The following is a 22901-nucleotide window of genomic DNA, read 5'->3' as shown; positions in this document are numbered from 1 at the left end:
GCCAAAGCTATGACTAATGGAGCCCTATGTTCCCACTTAGTGAAAAGATTTAGACATAGGAAGAAGAGCAGTTCAGACCACCTTAGCTACTCAGGTTTGGCAGCATGAATGCTTCCTGCTTTCCACCACTCATCTCCCTTACTGTAGTCAATGCTGAAATAATGCCGGTAAAGAAGGCTAGTCCAAGGACTCTTCACCAGCAAAATCCTATTTAAGCCTCTAAGAAAGGTATTAAATGGGATTTAAGCAACATCTTGGTGTACACTGGCCCTCTGCTCACAGAAGAATTTCAGCTGAGTTTAAAAATTAAAAAAAAATGTTTAAAAAACATGTTTTCAGTAATCACATTATAGAATCGTAAGACTAAGAAACAAAAAATACCTGTCAAGTCACTGTGTTAAATTGTTGCTATGCTGGATTGTGCTACCAGGGTGTGCTTCCTACTTAGTGTTGTGCCCAGATAATGTGCTAGATTTCTTAGTCTAGAGAATTCTCATAATAAATACTGACCCTGCTGTATTTGATTTGGGTATAGTCTTATATAGGAAAAAACCCAATATCTCCTTCCCCACATGAAGGGCGCTGTACAGCCCTGCTGCTTTCTGACTGTAGGCAATCATGACAAAGAAAAGGAAGGGTATGTATCAGGTGTTTCTGTTTCACCTCGTGCTTGTCTCCAAGAATGCACAGAGAGGAATAATGATTGATTGGGCTCTTTTCTTTGCCCACCCAGTTGCACAACTGAGTTGGCAGGCAAGTCACTGTGGGCAGTTAGTAGTAAACTGAGCGTATCTCCTGCTTGGGGCTATTTGCTGTGCACAGAGCAGGCATTTATCACTTCTTTCTTTAATATTATTTTGCTCTTTTTATGTTTATTTATCTATTTACTTCCATGCCCTCGTGTCATGCAATATATAGATTGTAATTATTAATTAGAATGTTTATAATTAGATTTTATTTGGAGATTTTCTGTAGAAGCTTTTTAGTAGCACGTCAGTTGCAAAATAATTTGTTAACCTGAAACTCTGTGTTCTGAAAATTAAAAAGCCACCCTTACTTTCTGCAGCAAGCTAATATTTTGTTTTGAGGTGTCAACTATTCACAAAATAAATTGGCAAGCTCCGAACATACACTTTAAAATTTGATTTATAACAAATAAAACTTCTGGTTATGAGCCCTTCCATTTGTTTTCCTTTGAGATTATTAAGTTATGAAAACCTTTGAGGTTTTGGGTTTCCATCTCAGATTGGCACAGGGCATTTCTTTTGAAATCCTGAATTTCCACAAGATGGCAAAACAATTTGCTATTCAGCTGCATGTATGACAACACTGTGCTGAAAATCCGAGCTTTTTTCTTCCTGGACAAACAAGCATCTCCCAGGCCAGATGTTCTCTCCCTTTCCCTGGGCTTGGCTCTTTCATTTCCATCCCCTGCCTATTGCAGCATCCCAGTGGGCATGAAGGGCTCTTTGAGCATGGGGAGAGCTGGCTGCTTGAATCCGTGGGGAAAGGATCACCCAGGTGCCTGTTTACAGGAGAGAAGAGTGGCATTGCTGCAGTGAAAGAGGCAAGGAGGATGTGGCTTTCCTGAGGGGTGAGGTAGGCTGTGAATGCCAGGGAACAGAGGTGCAGGTTCTTTTCTGGTGTAGTGGTGCATATATTCTGTTCTCACCCTGCTGAGTTTTGTTTATCCTTCAGCAAAGAAGATTTTCTCCACCATTACTATTTTCTCTGCATTTAGGCATGCACAGCATCTGTTTCATTCCATAGCCTGGCATATTACTTGGAAAACTGCAAATAGTGTGATGACATTACTTAGCTAGCCACGACAATATGTGAAACGCCTGTCAAAAGCTCTGCGACTGTACATGGCAGGAACAGGCCTGAATTCTGTATATTCACACAGCCAGCATTGATTTTAAGGGAAGCATGGGGTTTCTAAGAAAAGCAGAATCAGGGAGAGGATATACAACTTTTAGATGATGCAGCTTTTGCACTAGAAGTATATAAGGTATTATCAGTACTCAAGACTATATTCTTTGTTTGGCCTATATGAAGCCGATTGAATATGTGATCTGTGCAAGATAAAATAAACTGAAGCAATCTTCTGACCCAGAGGCATACAGGTTGCTGCCAATAAGAGAGTGCAGTGTGCAGTCACATCGATCAACCCACAGAACATTTATTTTCAAAAGAATCATACTAGTTTGTTTATTGATTTGTCACCTATAGATGAATATTTCTGCTATAGAAGCTTAAAATGACATGTTTAAAATTAGACTTGGCAGAGCAATTTGCTTAGAGATTATTCTTGTGAAGTATTGATTCACAGCACTGCTGTGAGCTGGATTACAGTCCAAATTGGAAAAGCTAGACGTAGAGAGGTCTTTATCCTTTAATAGCAATTAGCTCCTTTCTTAGAGGGACACAGCTGACTGAAGCGAAGGAAAGCCACAAAATGTCGGGCAACGAGGAAATCTAAGGCCTGCTCCTCAGGGTTGTGGGCTGCAGGGGAAGGGAAGGAAGAAAAAAAGCACCAGGAAAGATGGTGTTCTGGAACTGGAAACTAGACACAGTGGTGCTGTTTGTGTTACTAATAGTCAGGTGCTCTGAGGAGCTGGATCGCACCCGCCTCTCTCTTCTTGGGCTTTCACCCACCAGCTGCCTGATTGATCGGAGAAACCTAACAGCGGGTGTGTTGCCTGCTGTCCATTTAGCCTTGAAACATTTATACAAGCATTCATGGATGTTGAAGAACTATGAACTTCAGGTATCCTTCCATGACACGCAGGTAAATGGGCATAGGTGTAGAGTTGTGTAATGTTTGAGCCTCCTCTGTGAGCGTGCTTTTGAAAGCTTGCGGCTGACTCCCTTCCTGGTGAAAACCATTCAGCTGAAATGCAGCAAATGTGGCTGTCTGAAAAAGTTTGGGCTCTTAGGTGTCTGCCTGTCTGTGACAGGGATCTTGCAGTGCAATTGTGCCCTGCTGGCAGTAAAAGCAGAAATAAAGTGTGTGAATTAAGTGGGATAGCAAATACCTACTGTTCTTCAGGTGTTTCTGAACCCAAAAAGTGTTCCCCAAATCCATGGCTTGCTGAGTTGCTCTGTTCTTTTGCACTGTCTTCTGTGTCTTACTCTTCCTGCTTTCTCTGGTAACATCTCTATAGATCCCTGCCCTTGATTTCTGCTTCTGCATAAGCACAAGAGAGGTCTGGGCTGAGCCATCAGGACAGAGTGCTCATGTAAAACCTTGCTTGCTGTGTTGGGGAAAAATTAAGAGCCAAGAGGTGAGGGTTCTGAGCTATCTCGCAATAAAGAGTGTTGAGATGATATCTGTCATCATAATGCTCTTAAATTTGAGAAAAGCTGTGGCTTTTACCTTTCCTTCTAGGACTGAGATATTTCTATCTTCTGTGCTGAAATTAAATCAAGATGACTACTTTCTAAGGCTTGTCTTTCAGCCTGGCCAAAACAAGAGGAGGGACTCACATAACAGGGTGATCTAGGACTGCAAACCTGTCCTTTAGGAGATTTTCATTGATTTGAACTTGTGTCTCCTTCACTGAAGTCATGTTGAGGCTAAACTCAGGCTCATACATACTTACATTCATATGTGCGTACACGCTCCATATATAGTAGAAAGCCACTTAATATTTGGAAGTTGCAAAGTAGTGCATTGAAAAATATTTGCTTATCTGTAAACCGTTAAACATGGATTATACTGTTATGATTAAGTTATTAAATTTTGACATTATTACACCAATAACAGTTGTACTATAACGAGACAGAGGTATTATATGTCTTCCTTTGAAGCTCTAAAAAATTATCCAAGGGAGAAATAGTAATGTAATTTTAATTGTGCATTTGGTTCTTAAGCACTTATGTGTAATTTTTGAAGTGCTTAACATATAACAAACATGATCCCATATGCTATAAAGTTACTTGAGGATAGCTTCCATGGTTAATAATGTAACACAAATGTATCAACTGCACATACTCATTAAGAAAACGTCTGTCTTGTAAATTACTTTTAATACAATTCACTGGTTTATTTATTAATTTGTAAGTTCCTACTGTAAATGTAATTATAGATATGCAGTCCTGAAAAATGCATACGTCTTAGTTCCTCATGTGAAAAGATGAAGGTTCAACTTAAATCTGGGAAGTGTAGATGTGAGTTTAAGTGGGCAGCACTTAAAACCTTCTGGTATTTGTTCAGATTCAGTGCCTTTGCTGGATGTTGTAGAGGGCTTGAACAGCATTGTAACATCATTTATAAGCACAGGGGAATAGGGTTGCACTGTCGTGTGCCCCTGGGGTTTTGAATCCATGTCCTCTGCCTCCCATGAGAGAGCATTGCCCTACTGTGCAGTAGGGTGTTTTGGGGAGGGCTCTCTGTCTTTTGCTCTGCTACTGTTTTATTTCAATTAAGCCTTCACTATTCTGGAATATGAATGGTAACTATGAGGCAAAGGGAGTACTTTCGCAAGAACTCTTTGAGTTCTTTTGTACTAAATGAAGCTGTTTCAGCAGGAGCCTTTGGGAAAACTTTCTTAAGCAGAGTACTTTATAACCTGGTGGCTTTGGAGCTGAGCTGAGAACTGAATACTTTCTGTAACTCATTTCTTTCAGGTCTCCTATGATTGACTGTGTGTCCTTAGTTGCCAGTTCCTTGCAAGTGGGAATCCCTTGAACACTCATGGTGTAGCACTTCCACATAAAAAACAAAACAAAACAAAAAAGCTTAAATATTTGCTGAGAATAGAGAGCAAGCAAGTGAAAATGATCTTCTAGTTTGGTAGATGGCTGCTTATCCCTGAAATGTTACATCTATGCCTGCAATGTTTATTTATTTATGCCACAAGGACAGTGTTAACGGGACTGATAGTCCCTATTTTCCAGCCATCCTAAGTAGGGGCATCTTGAAGAAGGGTGTGATGTGTTTCCCCCTTCTAACTGAAGCAGGGCTGAATTGGTTGTGTGGAGCGCCCTGATCTGTAAAGTGTTGGTCAGAGAGTGTGGGAAGGCAGAAAAAATGCTTCTGCAGACTTGTGAATTCAACCATGGAGCAGCTTTTTAGTGTAATAAGGGAAATTATGCCCTTGAGATTTTTACCTGTGGGGGAGGGCAGCCAGGTATAATTGAGCTGTCTGCATATTGCTTTATTTCTGTCTTTCACCGTATGGCTGACATCTGGAGGCTCTCCTTCTATGCCTTCCTCGGGGTGACCAGGCTGGTGGATTCTTTCAGGCTTAAGCAAATCTAAAAATAGTTTTACTGGTGAATAAAGAACAATATTTTAGCCCTTCAGAGCTATTCTTCTGTTCTTACCTAGGGTTTTTGTGAGTTAGTAGCCAGTACAAGAACTGTGTAGCCAGTGCTATGATTAGTGATGATGTTAACAGGAAACTCATGTGCTGTAACTAGGACATGGCTTGAGCATACAAATAGACTTAACTCTACCACTGTGATTTTCTGAGTAGTGCTATTTGTACTCACAGTGCTTGTTGACACTTGGCTGAGTCTATCCTAATGTGTATCATCTCTGACAGGGATGATACAACATGTCCCGGTTTGACTTAAAGGCTGGTTGTATTTCCTTTGGTAGTAAACCGGTTCCTTTGTAATGGAATGACACAATAACATGATAGCTGTGTGTCAGCTTACTTAAGGCATATCTTTATGTGCTTATTCAAAAAACCCCACAAACAGCAATGGAGCAGTCACTGAACATGACATTGGTAAGCAAATTATTTCTACAGGGAAAATCTCAAGGCGTGCTTGTTTTCTTATCCTACCTAAACAAGAAAAATATTTTGCTGCAGGCTGGGTCTGCAGTAAACTGAAGCATTGCACTGTTTTCTGGATTGATGTGTACAGGAGTTTCTGCTTAAAAGAAAGAGAAAAAGAGACATTTTGTAATGGCGTTTGCATGTAAATTCACTAATTAATTTGACTATTATTTCATAAAAAAAAGAAAAAAAACAGCTACTGGTTTTCCTGTGTACAACTCACTGCGTGTGATCTGTAAGTCCATCTTGTGCATTCATGCCTTCTGAGATGCTCTATGAAACCATCAGCATAGGCACAGGAAACAAAAGCATCATGTCATTCATGTCTGGTAAAGACATGATTTTGGAAACTTTAAACTGGTGCCCTAGGAAGTTACTAGAAGACCATGTGTTTGGTAGGTCAGTTCTTGCCATCTAACATTCACAAGAGCAAGGTATTGTATTTTGCCTCTTAGAGAATACAGTTTCTCAATACAGTATTGTAGGCATGAAAATTGTGAACCATAAAATACTTGTTAAATGCTAATTTTAGCTTTCCTGAATTACCATTATTACTATCCCTATTATTAGACCTGTCTAACTGAAAACAAGAAAAAAGGGTGTTCCGTTATCTATGTTTTTTTTGTTTTTTTTTTCCCCATAAAAAAAGTCTTTATTATGATTCCTGGCAAGAGCTCTTTGTTTTCCAAATCATATATTTAAGAAAAAGAGTAAGTAGATGATCCTAGTTTAAATTCCTTATAAGCTATTCTTGTGAACTGCCACAAAAGGTATCCAGTTTCACTTTTGTTCTGATGTTCCACTTTTCAGTGCAGCAAAGGTTCAGAGATATACAAAGAGAACACAGCAGTTACCTTATGTTAACCCTTTCTCTGTGTTATTTGAGCTAATTTTCATATAGCAAAAAGAAATGTGCTCTTTCCTACTTTTTGGCCCTAAAGGTTTCAGTCTGTATTTACTGATGTAATTCTGTCTTTTTATTATGCTTTCTTAGTGTCACCCTGAAGTTGGTTGATGTAATGCACGTTATACATATGGATGGTATAGATGCAGACATTAGATTTGAGAAAAATGATTTGGGCTTGACCAAATCATTTCTTATATACCTGTAACTGCTTCTGAGCCATAAGGAATTTTAACAGAGGAGTTGGTTGGTGGACAGAGTGAGGGCTGACAACCTAGGTGAGGAGTTTGGTGCTGCGAAACCAGGGGGTGTTTGCAGGCATGTCTAGCGCAGAAGGACTCAGCTAGGACTCTGCTTTATCTGATCTGGGATTGGAGGTCTGGGCTGGGGATATCTCTTTTGGTTAGTGTGGCAAGGTTTCCTATTCTGTCCAGAAGTAGGCACTTATGTGTGGAAAAAATCATGTGACTTATTTTAGGAAACTATTTTAAGACAAAAAGAATTGTATCCTAGAGAAAGCTGATTTCTCGCTGTGAAGTATAAAGGGAGCCTCAAATGACTAGTATAGAAGTAGATGTCTCTTATGTGGAGATCTGTGTTACATCAGCTGCAGCTTACCCTAGTTGTCTGTGGGAATCTTCATGTAAAACAGTGTGGTGACACTGCATTTCCATCACCTCTGGCTTTCGGTGGGATTTCAGCAGGCTTTCCAGGGAACTCACTTCTCACCACCCCCATTTCATCTTCATCGGTTTCCAAAAATCCCTCTCTGGTCTCTCACGTCTAGCCAGAAAACCAGAAAACCAGGTCAGCAGAGCTGTGTCATGTGTTAGGAACCGGGGTGGAGGCAGTGCTGACGACAAGAGTGAAGACCGAGAAGCTTCTCTGGGCCGCTCCTGTAGGCACCCTGGCCACGCCTCACCTGAGCTGATGAAGGGCTTGCTGCTGCCATGTAGCGCATGTCTGTTGCATGGGTATGCGTCCACATTTATAGATGAAATTTGGTGATGCTGCCCTCTGGTCTTGCTTTTAACTCTTGAATAAGGAGAAAATAGTGAGGAGAACTATTCATACAGAGCACAATTTCTTTCAAAATCACAAAGACTGGGAAATCACATTCCTATCACCAAGCCTTAATTTCAAAAGCCAAAGAAAGAATAGTTTAGATAGTCTAAATCACATGCACTTATATTTTCCTTTCAAAATTAATTTAAATTGGGAGAGTTCTGAATTATATTACACATTCAAATTAAAAATAAAAAGGTCAAAATTTAAATTACTGTTTTTATGAAAATTGAACAATTCAGTCAACACAAAATGGATTCTTTTCAGAATTCGCTTGCATGGATAAATTCAATGTTTGGGATTTTATGTTCCCACTAACATGAATAACCCTTGCAAAATTCTTCACAGAGCCACTTTCTTCTGTTCTGCATCTGCCTGCTCATGTCTGCTTATGGATGTTTTGCCTGTGTGAAATTCTACACAGGCATATATAATGGAATCTTTATGGTGAAATTTTCATAGAATACCTCTTTTTGGATTCTAAAATGAAAATGGAGAGCTGTCAAAATAACAAGATTCTGGGAAAATTAGTACATTTAAGTACACTTTGTTTAGAGCAACTTCAGTACAAGTTTTTATGCTGGTGTGTAGTGTTTAAATGAATCCAAGTCTCTGGTGAATACTATTGCTCTTGGGGCAATTTACATGATTTTGATTTGTGACTTGTGCAGTCTGTCTCTAAAGAAATACCACCAGTGATGTCTTTATTCTGCTGTTATTCTGAGACACATCTTGATTTCACTGTAGAGCAGTGATAAAATAATGCAGGGATCTGTTTTGCTTCTGAAGGCAAGGGATTAAAAAACAATAATTGTGAAGTTCTGGATTATTTGCAACAAGGCTAAAGTATGGCAGGCTCTGAGAATGGTGAACTGCTGGGCAACTATTACATCATTAGAAGAAGTAAATCAGGGTTTCTTTCAAAGTAAGCGAGATGGTCAAGGTACTTAACAGATTTGAGTAGTTTCACTGAAATATTAAACATTTTGGTTTTGCATTACATTTATTCATTTTTTTTGCATGGGCAATCTTCTAAAATAAAAATGTCTTTCACTTTAAGGTACCATCCATCCATGTCAGATACCAACTGATACAATATCATTAGAAGCATTTTATTGTTTGACACAAAGGTGCAGTAGACATTTTCAAAATACAGAATGAATCTTGAATTTAAAAAAGGAATGAAGCGCTGTTCTTTGAGCCTGTTCATTTTCTGTTCTCCTGGATACTCTCCAAATCTTCTATGTCCATCACAGTACTGAGTCCTGCTGTCCATTTCCTCCATCTGTGGCTCTTATCCTTGTTTCCTGCTGCAGGAGTCTTCCTGCTTACAGTTAGCATACACATTATCTGGGCTCACATCACTACTGCTTCAGAGCTCCTTTCTCCCGCCCATGACCACTGACTCTGTGTGCTCTGTGATTTCTCATCTGCCCACAGTAAGGAGGAGAGGCAGGCATCCAAGAGGAGTCATCACCAGGAGGCAGATGAAATGTTGTGAAGAGGAAGTAGGTATTTCACAGGGTTTTAAAAAGAGAAGGAACAGGAAAAAGTGCCTCTCCAATATCTTATGAACAATTTTCAAGCATAGGAGTTGTTTAGGAGTGTATGGCTTGGGACCATATAAAAAGGCAAGAAACGCAAAGACCCAAATGTTATGAACAGAGTGCTGTATATGAAGAAGTAGGGTTTGAAGCTGTAGTGAGGCATGTTGAATCCAGTGGTATTTAGCAACAGGAATAAGAGAGAAATACATTTCATTCACATTTTGTTTGGAATAAGCTTCTCTTTGCTGAGTGGGTCCAATATTGCTACAGCACTTTACCGAATATATTTCGTAGACTGCAGGCTGGAATGGAAAATTTTCTGAAAAAAAATGTTAAAGAAAATGATGAGGTTTTTGCGTTTTTTCTCAGTTTTGTGATTAAATGATGTTGAATTAAATATTTATTTGTTTTTACTATGAAAGCAGGGTTATTGAATTCACTATTTTGTTCCAGTGATGTTCCAATGATGTTCTAATTCTGAACCAATGCTAATAGAAATAACAGTTCCTCAAGAAAACTCACATGAAGATCTGACAGGTAGCTGGGATTGGTTTATAATATTTATGCGAAAGCTATTGAATTATTAAAACCTTACTGATACATTCAATCATGTAGATACTTGTGTTACAATGGGAAAAATACTCTTGATCCAGTTCTCGTTTACATAAGGGATTGTTTTACTGAATCCTGACAAGGTAAAAGTGCCTTAAAAAGGTCTAATCTTTAAGTCTACATAGAACAGAAACCACAACCACAGCCAGCAGAATAAACTTCAGTGTAATCTTCTCTCCACAAAACTTGAGAAACAGTAAGTAAGATAACCTGTGGGATGGGTAGAAATGCAATGATAAGATGTAACAGTTAGAGGGTCACTTGTCTTAAGTTTGGTATGCTGGTAGCTGCAGACAAAATGGTACTAAAATACAGCATTTAAGCCAAATGAAGTGCCAAGCCTTCATCCTTTGGACTAAGATTGATTTATTAAAAGATCATAAGAACTTTCTATATGGGAAAATGTGGGAGGAACTGGCAGGAATATGGGAAAGTGTCTCCTTTGTAGCACATACCAAACAGCAGAGAAAACTGGATGATAGAAAAGAAAAACAAAACATGCAGGTGACAAAAGGGATATTTGCATATAGATATTAATGTATCAGTAATAGTTTTAATATAGTAATCTTGGCAATGATGGGCATGGTGTTAAGAGTTGTCAGCAGGCTGAGTGTGGTATGTTTATAACAAGAACTGCTAGTTCTTCATTTCTAATATTTGTTGTTACTGCTGCCTGTCCTAACTTGGTCAAAACCTACCAGTAGATTAATTTACAAAATACGGCAAACTTCATTAGCCCAAAGTTTCATGGACCACTTGTTCTATCTGTGAAGTAATTCCTATGTCAGGTTTACCAGTCTCTCCCAGAACCATAATTTATCTTTTAGACAGATGGGCAATATTTGTTTAGTCTTCCAAGGGCGAAGAATTTACTGCATTTTTGCAAAGTTGCAGCAATAAGCCATTTCACATGTTATTTCTGGTTAAACACTGCTGATTTCACATATCAGTTGTAATATATAATGCTCTCTGTGTTAGGTTTAAGATTATACTGTCATCTCTGTCATCCATGGATTGTGGATCATGTTCATTTCACCACATTCTATCTGCTGTGATAAACAGACAAAGTGCTTTTATGTCCATCCTTCAAGGCAGTATTTTTCCAGGAGCTGCATCATTAACTGAATTTGCTTTCTGGAGAGAGAACAGAAGAGTATCACCATTCTCCATCCCTCTACTTGACTCCCAGTTCACTCTCATGTATTACAAGTGTGGTTCCCACACCAACTGGCTCTACTTTTCCTACTCACATGCTGAGGTCCAAAGAACAAGAGGGATGCACATATGATACAGGAAAAGAGCCCTATTTATTTTTAAATTGCATATGAATTGTATATGAAAGTATCTGTGGAAATTCTGACATTCTTTAGTTGTTTTTCATAGAAATGTTCTGACAACTCCCTTCTTGGAATAATGCTGTGATACAGGCTGCTTTCATGAAGTATAAGGAGTTTAAAATGTAATTGTTTCAGTCTGAATTTTCGTGATAGACAACTGCAGTATGACCTTTTCTGCTTGAGAGAAATTTGAAACCCTTCTCCCTGATGACAAAAAACTCATTAGCATGAGAAACTAAGGATATTTTAAGATTTTACAGTTTCAGATATCCATGAAAGATTGTTAATCTTTATTTACAGATGTCGTGGTTTAACCCACAGCCAGACAGCTTGTTACCCACTCCCCCCCCTTCTTGCCCTCCCCCTACTCCTGGGGGAACGGAGAGGAGAATCAAAAAGAAATGCAACTCCCACGGCTTGAGATAAGAACAGTTTAGTAACTAAGGTACAATACGAATCACCACTGCTACCACCAACGACAACAATGATAAGAGAAAACAGCAAAGGAAAGGAGTACAATACCACGCGCCGAACCACCAGTCCGACCCGGCCGACCCCCTCTCCTTCCGGGTCCCCCCCAGTTCCCCCCTCGGCATGACGTGCTGTGGTATGGAATACCTCTTTGGTCAGTTTGGGTCAGGTGTCCTGTCTCTGCTTCCTCCCGGCCTCCCCTCCTCCCTGGCAGAGCATGAGACTCACAAAGTCCTTGGCCAAACCAAAACATCACCTCTATCAGCTTTGTTCCCAGCCCGAAAGTCAAAACACAGCACTGCACCAGCTACCAAGAAGGAGAAAAAATGACTGCTGCTGCTAAACCCAGGACAACAGAACACTGCGTATATAAATATGCAGTTCTCTCAACAGACATGAGAGACATATTGCATACTTTAAGCTTAGCTGAAAAGCCTGAATTCGTAAATCTGTGCACTTATCTAGTACCACAGGAAAAGGTGTGGGATTGCTGCTAGTCCTGAATACAAAATCCAAATGACTGTTTTCTTTCTTTAGGTTTCACCTCTTCTGTATAAGAGCTCTTACGCTTTATAGATATTTCTTTAAATCTCTGCAAAAGAACTACTGTTATCTAATTTGAAATGATGGCATTTCAAAACCTCCCATTACTTCTTATTTAAACAATTGCTTTCTAATACACTTAGCTTGTATGGATTTCTGCATTGGTGATTATGGAGAATACTGTATTTTATTTTTTTTTTTATCTAACTACTGCTAATTTAACCTTATAAAGTTCCTAAATGCTTCCTCTCCCTGTTTAAGATCTGATCCATAATCAGGATCCATGTTATGGATAGGACCTGTCAAAGATGAGCTGAACTGACAGGTGATGATGTATATAAAGATGATGTCTGATTCATCATACCTACTTTTAGATATATGTGTCTGAGATGGTCAGCATTCATAGTAAAGACATTTATATGTCTGCTTTAGGATGAGATGAATCGTGTCCTAGAAAAGTCCGTTTCTTTCTGCTGTCTATAGAATTAACCAAGAATATCTAGTAGCTGTCTAAGGTCAAATGGATCACACTGTGTATATGGATATATAGGTAGAGACTTCTTGTTTGTACTGTTTAGATACTGTCAACTGTACTGTTGACCAGCTGCTTTGCAAATTGTGCATTTATAGGTTTTTTACTTTATTCTATTAATGAACCAATCTCTTAATCTGGGAAATACGTTCAAGTCTGTGTGGTAATGGAGTGCCTGGATACTGTGTAGGCTTTTACTTGAGAGACCATCCATTTAGTGTGTGAGAATTAAGCCTACTAATGGAAATCTATCTTTGCACCTGAGGGACTGCTACCATCCAGAATCTGCCTGTGTTGCCTAATACATGTTTTCTTTACCTCTATTGTAGATTTCAGGTTTGCCTAATTTTCTGCTTCCAGTGCTGCTTCCAGCATTGTGTTCAGATTGGGGTTTTTAATTGAGTATCTTCATTTTGCAGGATGCTTTTGCTAATTAATAATTTTGCAGCTTTGAAACTTTAATCTCATTATTTTCTCAACATATTTCTAAACTAAGTTCCTTGCTATTATTTCTTTGTCTTCATTAGTATTCTCAGGAGCACCCAGTTTAATAGCATCAGCAAATTTCCAGCAAACTAACCAGTTGTTTGCTCCTTCCATATAAAAATCAAAATGTTAAATGGGACTGTTCTGACACTGATCCTTTGTCAGTCTAATCATAATCAGCTTTCCCAAACTTAGCATCACTGTGGTGCTTCTGCCACAGTTCAGATTATCCTGTCACACATATGTAATCGTATGTAATTTATTTGGTGAGATAATGTAAAATGATATGCTAGATTTCAAATAAAAGTGAGTTCAAGTTTAGTTTTCAATTAAAATTCCCACTTAGTGGGCAGATGCCTCAGGAACTGTGTGCAGTTCTGGTGTCCTCAACATAAAAAGGACATGGAACTGTTGGAACAAGTCCAGAGAAGGGCCACAGGGATGATCAGGGAACTGGAGAACCTCCCATATGAAGATTGGCTAAGAAAGTTGGGGCTGTTCAGCCTGGAGAAGAGAAGGCTGCATGGAGACCTCATAGCAGCCTTCCAGTATCTGAAGGGGGCCTATAGGGATGCTGGGGAAGGACTCTTCATTAGGGACTGTAGTGATAAGACAAGAGGTAACGGGTTAAAACTTAAACAGGGGAAGTTTAGATTGGATATAAGGAGGAAATTCTTTCCTGTTAGGGTGGTGAGGCACTGGAATGGGTTGCCCAAGGAGGTTGTGAATGCTTCATCCCTGGCAGTGTTCAAGGCCAGGTTGGTCGAGGCCTTGGATGACATGGTTTAGTGTGAGGTGTCCCTGCCCATGGCAGGGGGGGTTGGAACGTGATGATCTTAAGGTCCTTTCCAACCCTAACTATTCTGTGATTCTATGAAAGCAAGCACAGTAAAATCAAAATGCAATGCATAACAAATGAAATGGAAAATAGTGGATACAATATTATAAAGAGACAATAGATAAATCAGTGACACGTCTACATATGAGTTGTACTGCATCATAAATATGAATACAGGAGTAATAGAATGGGTTCAGATATAGGTGATGAGGCTGGTCAGAGCCCTGCTGATGCTTCAGTCAGAAAAAACACTTGCACAACTGGAATCCAGTTGAATCCCCATGCTGCCTCATTTGAAAGAGAAGGTCAATCCAAGTATCACATTTCAGGAGATTAACTCTATTGACTTCCTTTTAAAAGAAACCCACAAAACTGGTTGTATTTGAGTGTTAGTCCATTATTTGTATCACCCAATGCATAATGCACATGGGAGTCATACCACCCAGACAGTTCTGGCCTGTAGCAGTTCCTCTGATTTGCTTGAAATGATATATAAAATTGCTGCTCCTATTATTATTACGTGTAAAGGTTAGCCCAGCTCATCCTTTCCTTCTTTTGATTCAGGATTGCCCAAACACAGCTATTTTAGAGCATAAGGAAATGTGGGAAAATTCTGGGACCTTGAAATGAAGCTGATGTCTTGGACACTTTCCACAGCATACTAGAAAAAAAAAAAAGAAACAAATAGGAGAGAGCTCTGAAGTGGGTTCTGGAAGTAGTGAGGAAGGTGATGAGATGAATGGTCAGGAAGCTACTCTAATGCTTTCATTTAAAAATAGACTTGCAGCCTCTTGTGTGGTTGCAGAATAAAACATGAAAAGGCAATAGAAATGCATTCAGCAATCAAAAGACAACCAAGCAATAACAATTCATTATGGTTAGGTTCAGTTTCATGGTATCTTGGAGCCTGACTCATGACTTTAAACATCTGTAATGGATGATGCTAGAAAAATATGAAAGAGATTCATAATATGTAGCATTCAAGTAAGGAGCATAGTACCTGTCAGCCCTTTTGCAGGCTAAATTCCTCCTCTTCTGTGTGAAGTAGATGTTTCCTTTATATTGTTCCACTTGACTTTGAAGAAATCTACCTTGTTAACAATTTCAAACTCAATGAATGTAGTTATCTATCTGAAACTCTATTTTGAGTTTCTTCTTTGTAATGGTAAGAGATTGAGCATATATTTCTTAAGAAGCTTTTGAATTTACTTCTGGTAACTGTGCAATTCATGTAGGTCTAATAGTGCTAAAGCAGAAATATGCGTTGAAATTTTGTGTATAACAGGACAAGTAGTTTATAAACAAACTTCATAAAAGAGATAAAAGTCCTCAGAATTTCTGAAAACAGAAATGTAGTGTAATAACGCTTCATAAACTTTGCTCTAGTGAATGTATTTTATGGGTCAGTAAAAATACAGAGACAGATCCCTAAATTGAAAAACAACTTATAAATACTCTTTTTCAGTTCTAAACCATGGCACGCACTTAGAACTTTTTCCTCTATGTTCCTCCTATAGACTGAGAAGACTGGGCAGTTAGCAGCAGTGTCCTTCTGAGGCTGAGCAATGCTGGAGCTGATTTTGTGTAATGCATATATTACTGCCCTGGAAGATGGGATTGAGTGCACCCTTAGCAAGTTTGTCAGTTATACCAGATTAGAGGAGTGGTTGGTGACTGGAGGCAGGGCTCTATACAGAGGGAAAGCAACAACATCACATTAAAAGGAACTAACGTGGAACTCTTGGGTATTCATTCATGGCTTGACTTCGCGAACGAAGATTTGGGAAGGGCATTTACCCACGCTTACTACAAGCGCGCTGATGACTAAGAAGGCCAATGTGGGATAGGCAAATCCGGCTACAAAAAGCACAGCAGAAGGTCTTGGGTATAAAACATGGACATAATGACATGAGTCCAGCAGAGGGTTATCAAGTGGGTTGGAACACTTGATGTACAAACTTTAGGTTAAAATTTCATTTCATAACTATATGTAAGGGAAGGCAAAACAGATTATATTTGGTGAGTCACTAGTATGAAGGTAAAGTGTAACTACTATACTGAGCTATCATCTCTTCATCTTGTGGGTGATTTGTACCACTCTCACGTCTGCTAAGGAGACAACACAGAAGGGCATGAGCAGCTCAGGAAGTTTCTGGACAGCATTGGTGATAACATCCTAACAACAAGAAGCAGCTCACAAGCTGATGAAGTACAGGCTAGTGAAGTGGATAGCGAAGTGAACTGAAAGCTGTCTGAACTGGAAGGCTCAAAATGTAGCGATCAGCGACACAAAGCCTAGCCGAAGATCAGTCACTACTGGTGTACCCCAGGCATCAATACTGGCTCCAGTATTGCTTAACCTCTCAATTAATGATCAGGATGATAGGGTAGACTGTACCCTCTTGTTTGTGGATGTGAATACAAAACTGGGATGATACAAAACTTTGCAGATGATACAAAACTTGGAGAAATGGCTGATATACCAGGTGGGTGTGCTAGAGAGATCTTGACAGGGTGGAAAAATGGACAGACAGGAACATCATGAAGTTTAGCAAAGGGAAGTGCAAAGTCCTACCCCCAGAGAGCAGTAACACCATGATCCTGCTTTGAGCATGGGGGTTGGACTAGGTCATCCCCATATGTCCCTTTCAACCTCATCCATTTTGTGATTCTCTGATTGTCTAGCAAGATGAGGTAAGTTGAGCCTGAGTGGGAAACACTGAAGAAATTTCAGGAATATCTGGGTGCATGAAGCAATGGCAGACTGATAATTTCATTTTTTGTCTGTGGTGAAAACTGCTACATAAGAAGTTTTTATGAGGATATCTGAATTTGCTCTTCAATAGGAAACCCGAAAGATAACTTAAATTGCTAAGGATTGAATATTTCACTTGACCATGTTAAAGAGTCAAAGTTATGCATGTTACCCCATTCCCTTCTCATCTTAAAATTAGGAAAGTCTTCTTAATGTGAAATAGTAACACTTAAAAAAAACTGAACACCTAACCAAATGGCAAGATAAGGGAGAAAAGTGCATAGGAAAGTGAATACAAGGAGGTACATTGCATCCTTTTAATCCATATATAACTTGAATTCCGTAAGAATGGTAGAAATGAAAATGGATTGAGGTTAATCAGTTAATGAGCAAACCTTCATTTTGCTAATATTAAAATCTGCATTTTGCCATAAATAATTTGCAAAAGCACAGTAAGATAAATGAGTTAATTGTTCAGTACTCCTGCACTCAGTGTCGCAATATTCATCTGGCACATAAACAAGTTCTCTTAATAACAAGTGGATGAAAAGCTCCCCCCAACAAAGCAAATAACCTGAGAAGAGATCTGTGTTTCAGTGTGCTGTTAATTTCTCAGCCTGCTGGAGAATTAGAGTATTTTTTTCCACTTTTAAAAGTCACTGAACACCTTCACATAACTGGAATCAGTCAGCAGTTGGGTTCATCTATTATATTAAACCTGACTTAAATGTCAATCTATATGTAAGCTTAACAGTGGTAGAATCACAGTTACTCATCATGAGGCTCCAAATGTTTTTAAGGTAGAAGTTTTGAACTAAATCAAGGAAAAAAAAATCAAACAAAACTGTAGAAAAATCTTTATTTTTTAAAACTAAGATATAAGAAAAAAGAAACACCAAAACCAAAACAAAACTCTCCTGGTTATTTTGGAAGAGTTTCTAGTCTGGAAGTCAGGGTTCTTCAAATCTGAAGGAATGGCATTTCAGTGTAAAGGGAGATCATTATTACGTATTTATTGTTTCTGGCAGTAATGGCAGTAGTATGAGTGGGAGTACTGGTAGCATTGTAGCTGCAGCAGCAGTAGTATATTCTTACAGAGCGTGCAGTACTGTGGAGAAACAGTTGTCAAATTCCCCATCGTCTTGAACCACTGGACAACTACTGTTCAGTTCCTCTGTACAGGGGAGCCCAAAATACAGGGCATGTGTTGGTTGGCAAGCAGGTGCTCAGGTGAACACTCTCATGGGCTTTCTCGTAGACCACAGAAGTCTACAGTTACACAGTGCTCTGTGTATGGCAATGGTGGTGCCATCGTCTGGTATAATTAGAGGTGAGATCTGATACTCTCGTGGGGCACTGGAGGATGAGAACCTAAACAATGGGTTTATGCAAGTCTGGTAAGAGCTTGCATAAGCAGTGTTTGAAAAGCAAAACAGGTGCATCAATGAGACACGAAATAAACACAAAGTTGTGTGAAGGAAATCAAGCTGGTGTGACCAGACCCCGAAAGTCTATAGATTTATCCTGTCTGGAGAATGCCTGGTCCAAAACAGAGTCTGTGTGAACAGTGGCTCCTTTGCTCGCTTATCGAAGACTCCATCGATATCAGGTCTGGTAACTGACTTCTGTTGGAACCCTGTAGCTTCAAGTTGCTTTTGCAGTAGGACTTCCACAGTTATTGAAGTGACTTGAGTATTTTAGAGAATACATTTTAAATCTTTCTGAAAGTCAGGAACAGGCAAACTTGGGGCCATAATCTATGGACATTTCCACTGGAACCTAAAGTAAAAATGCAACATACTCTTCCTTTTTGACATCTGCACAGAAGTTCAGGACATGATCTGTAAATTTATATTGATGTATTTTCCTTGGTTTTAGCTGGGGGATGGAATTAAAATTTAATATGATCTTGATGAATTGGAGAAACAGTCTGGAAAATATAGGTAAAATTCCACACAGATAAGTGCAGAGTTCCAGCTTTAGCAACAGACCAAGTCTGTAGGCCTTTGATGTGTGTAACTCAATTTGCCAGATTTCGTCAGTTTTGGATAGGTTTTAAAATATATCTTTGTTCAGTACTGACAAGGAGACATATATTTTAACAAAAAGATATTTAGAGAGGGTTTAGGACCGTCAGTTCTTTCTATACCAATTGTCTCGTATTTACATTTGCTATAACACATCCCTAAATCTCAATTCATGTATTTTTTAATTTCCTTTTTGTATATATGATCAAGATGTCTTACTTTAAATGCACCTAAGTCTCATGAGAAGTTGTTGTCTGGTAAGAACAAAGACAAATAAAGACGTTCACTTAAATCAAACTATGCTTGAGAAATGATCATATGAAGGACCTACTTTTTTTTTGTTTGTTTGTTTTAAATGCTTCTCTCCTTTACAGCTCATTTCTGCTGCTTTTTCTCAGTTCTTCAGTGTTGTACACCTCATTCACTGAAGATCTGCATTTCTTCCTGTCTTACCATGCATGAATTAATGTATTAACATCTGGCAAATTCTGCCAGATGTCACTAAAATAGCTTCTTAGCTTCAGTGCTGGAGATACTATATCAGCTTCAGATATACAGATTGTTGTGATGTTCTGTCCTGCTGCTTCTATATTCTTCACGCACAGGCTGCTCTGTAGAGGAGCTGCCAAAGGAAAGGAAATGCCAGAGGTACAAATGTACTTGCTGCATTACACAGAACAAACAACCCCACGTTCCCTCTCCTTTTTGTCTTGTGAAACAACTAGTAGGAAGAAGATGAAAAACTGTGGAACAAACCTCCCAACGTGTGGAACTTAAAGTATTAAATAGAGTGGGGTTTTATTGTGATAAGAGTAGTGAAACATGGAAACCTCTTGAATCAGTTCACTTCTAAATCATTACAAAAAATCCACAGTAGGAGGCTATGCTTCTACCTGTTCAGAGAGAGATCATCATTGCTGCACCTCCTTCTGTTCTTTTCACCTCTGACAGCAGCCCCCCATGTTCTAACTCTGCTCATATCTTGACATCCTTAGTTTTCACTGTATCTGTTCTCTAGTTCTTTCTTTCATTCTCAACACCTTTTCTTTCACACACAGTGCCATTTCATTCTGCCCTTGTAATTAGCCAGATGATTATCTATGAGGTTTTATATTCTGTACATAAAATTAATATCAGGATATTAGCTTCCTCCTTACACACCCCCACTGCCCTGCAACAGTCTGCTGAATTAGTCACTTGGAATATTACCGTAAACATTGATTGCTGTGCTATTCCTAAATGAAATACAAATTTATGTGCTTTATCTTCTCATGACAATAGTAGTCTTAAATTATGCTTTTGAGAGTACTTTATTTTATCATAGTTTATTTTGGGTAAATGGCTTTCTCATATAAATAACATCATTGTTCCTCCAGCCAGCCTGGCACTAGGGTAGAGTTGTAAATATTAGAAGATATGGCATCACTGAAATCAGAGGTTTCTCCTGCAGTAGTGATCAGGTAGCGATCTCCCAGTTGAGGATGTTCTGACAATACATTTTTATGCTTACCACTCAGGAATATGGTTATTCAGTTCATTAATCATTTGATAAAAATTACATGCAACGTGCGGAGGTAGCCTATTCCATATGTAATAGACTGCAAAATGTTACCTCTTTGCTGCTGACAGAGCATCCATGTTAACATTTGGCATGAAAATGCCAAAGGAAGTAGCTAATCTTTAAATCAAAGGACATAGAAAATTTCTGGCAACAGAAGGCTGTTTTTGGATGATCATGTATTAGAGTTACAACAGGGACTTACTTAAAAATTCACAGGCAGCCAAATAAGCAAATAAATATGACAGATGCCATGTTGAAATCAACTTCAGGCACTTGGCTTAAATTTTATAAAATATGAGGTGGAGGGAAAAAAGCAAAGTCATTGTGAAAGGCTTTCACATGTCTTGGTGAAGAGAGGAAAATCGAGAGCAAGCATTATACTAACAGAAAGTAGAGTTAACATAGAGGGTTAACCCTAGGAGCTGCTGCACATTTTACACATCAGCAGTTCTGCAGGAATTCAAGCAAACAAAAGTAACATTACTGCTTTTGTGGTAAGTTTTTGCATCCCGCAGATTTTTCTCAAGAAATTGACATAGCATCACTGCTGTTTAAAAAGCTGTATGATCTTTGGTACAGTATAGTATAATAAAACATGTAGTTTATAGCCTCTCTGCAGATCTGATAAGAAAAAAAAAAAAGACAACAATGGATACTTTGATGTATGCAGCATGGTGTCAGAAATGACATAAAATATATACAACCTTGGACTTGGCAACTTTCATTTCAGTATCCTTGGCAGATATGGTAGACATTATGCTCCCTGCTTGTATTTTTTCAAGCTCCTTGATTTGTGTATATTTAATTGCACACTATCAGAAGGTTATTGAACCTAATGTTGTACTTATTTTTCTCTTGCCTTTGGAGTGATGAATCGGGGATGGAGGAATGGGAAAGCAAATGAATTGATCCTTCTGCAATCTGAAAGAATGTTGTCTACTATCCATTTGTACCCTGTGAGGAGAGAACATTCCCTCGCCATACAGAATCTGATCTCCACGGTCTATTGTGCTGATGGATCCATCAAATAGTTTTTCTTTATTTATTGGGAAAGATGCTAAATATTTCTGATTTAAATCTGTACTCTAAATTTATATGCTGATTCTGATATGCCTAGAATAGGTGATGTCCATGCAATACATTAGCACAAAGCAGACAACATAGCTTGTCAATCACACTGATATGCATGTTAATCACTACTTTCCTAGATTCCTTGTCATCCACAAGAAATGCCTTGATGGCATTGGAACCAGCGGCATCAACACCAGTACAACATCCAACTCAACATGCTGTCAAAAACCCTTCTCATCTTCCTGCAGCTCTTGCTCCAAACACTCCTTCCCCTTCCCCCCCCACAACAAGATCCTGATGTGAGATCACAGGACAAGACCAGGCATCTGCGCATCAGGTCAAGAGGAGATGTAGGAGAGGCATCAGGTATGAACAACCCTCCTGCAATAAACCCCCCTTTTTATAATTGACATTTTTGTGTGCCACCTTCATCACAGATGGATTAGCTGCCATGACTGAGCAGACTCAAAGTCTACTTGAACTGTGCCTGTGAGCTGGTTGGCTCCACCAGGAAAGTGACTCCAGGCTACAGATCTTGCACTTCATTTCTCCGAGTGGAAGCCAATTGCAGCAGTTAATGTGATGGTACTGAGGGGGTGTCCCTTGTCTCACTCGCATGGAGATGAATGAAGACTGTATTGTTACTAGAGACTGATGAGTCACAGTGGGGCACAAGGCGCAGTTGCCTTCTGCTCTACCTCACGCTTGCTTTAAATGCCCTCATAATCATCTGCTCTGCAGGACTCTCTCACTTCTGTTGACTGCTACGTTTCCTCACCTGCTTTCTTTCTTTCTCCAAAATAAGCCTTCAAGTCCACCTGTAGGCTGGTTGAAAGAACATCAGTTTTATCCTCTGGGAAAAAAAAATCCGGGAGGTGCCACTTGAATATTTTTCCGTATTTAATCAGATACAGTAATGCAACAGCATTAACTCCGTGAAGCATAATTTAATAATAGCTTACATTCTGTAGTGCGTTTGATCCAGCTGTCTGAAAACACTTTAAAATATTAATACATTAAATTTAACACTGTCCCTCTTGTGAAGTAGGTAGGTATTATAGCCTTAATTTTACAGATGAGAAAACACCGGTGCAAAGAATTTAAATGCCTTGCTCAAGGTCAAAAGACAGATTCCTGCTAGAACTAAGAAAATGGGAAGAAGAAGGAACAATGTGCTTCTATTAGCACTGCAGCAATCTATCCTGCTGCTAGCTTTTAATGGAACAAAATGTGTGCATCATTGAAATCTACATACATTAACAATTTATTTATCTTCATAGGTGTAACAAGACAGTAGTGTAAATGACTTCATAATCAACAACAGACTTATAAATTGAAGAGTGAGGAGTAGACCAAAAAT

At 39.0% G+C, this 22901-nt stretch overlaps 1 protein-coding gene across 2 annotated transcripts in view; it reads left to right on the top strand.

Annotated features, from left to right (window-relative positions):
- The window catches only part of GABBR2 (gamma-aminobutyric acid type B receptor subunit 2), a 454845-nt gene that overhangs the window by 12295 nt on the left and 419649 nt on the right, over positions 1-22901 (top strand). The window contains exon 2 of one of the 2 annotated variants that reach the window (XM_061351452.1): positions 21679-21907. The exons of the other annotated variant lie outside the window; for it this stretch is intronic. The gene's annotated coding sequence lies outside the window, so the exon portion shown is untranslated. The remainder of the gene's footprint in view (positions 1-21678; positions 21908-22901) is intronic. 2 annotated transcript variants of the gene reach the window in all.

This window comes from Neopsephotus bourkii, unplaced genomic scaffold (assembly GCF_033783945.1).
Source record: "Neopsephotus bourkii isolate Nb327-2 ecotype Australia unplaced genomic scaffold, CSIRO-AGI_Nbou_v1 NB_591, whole genome shotgun sequence".
NCBI lineage: Eukaryota > Metazoa > Chordata > Aves > Psittaciformes > Psittacidae > Neopsephotus > Neopsephotus bourkii.
This window is presented reverse-complemented; position numbering and strand designations above follow the sequence as displayed.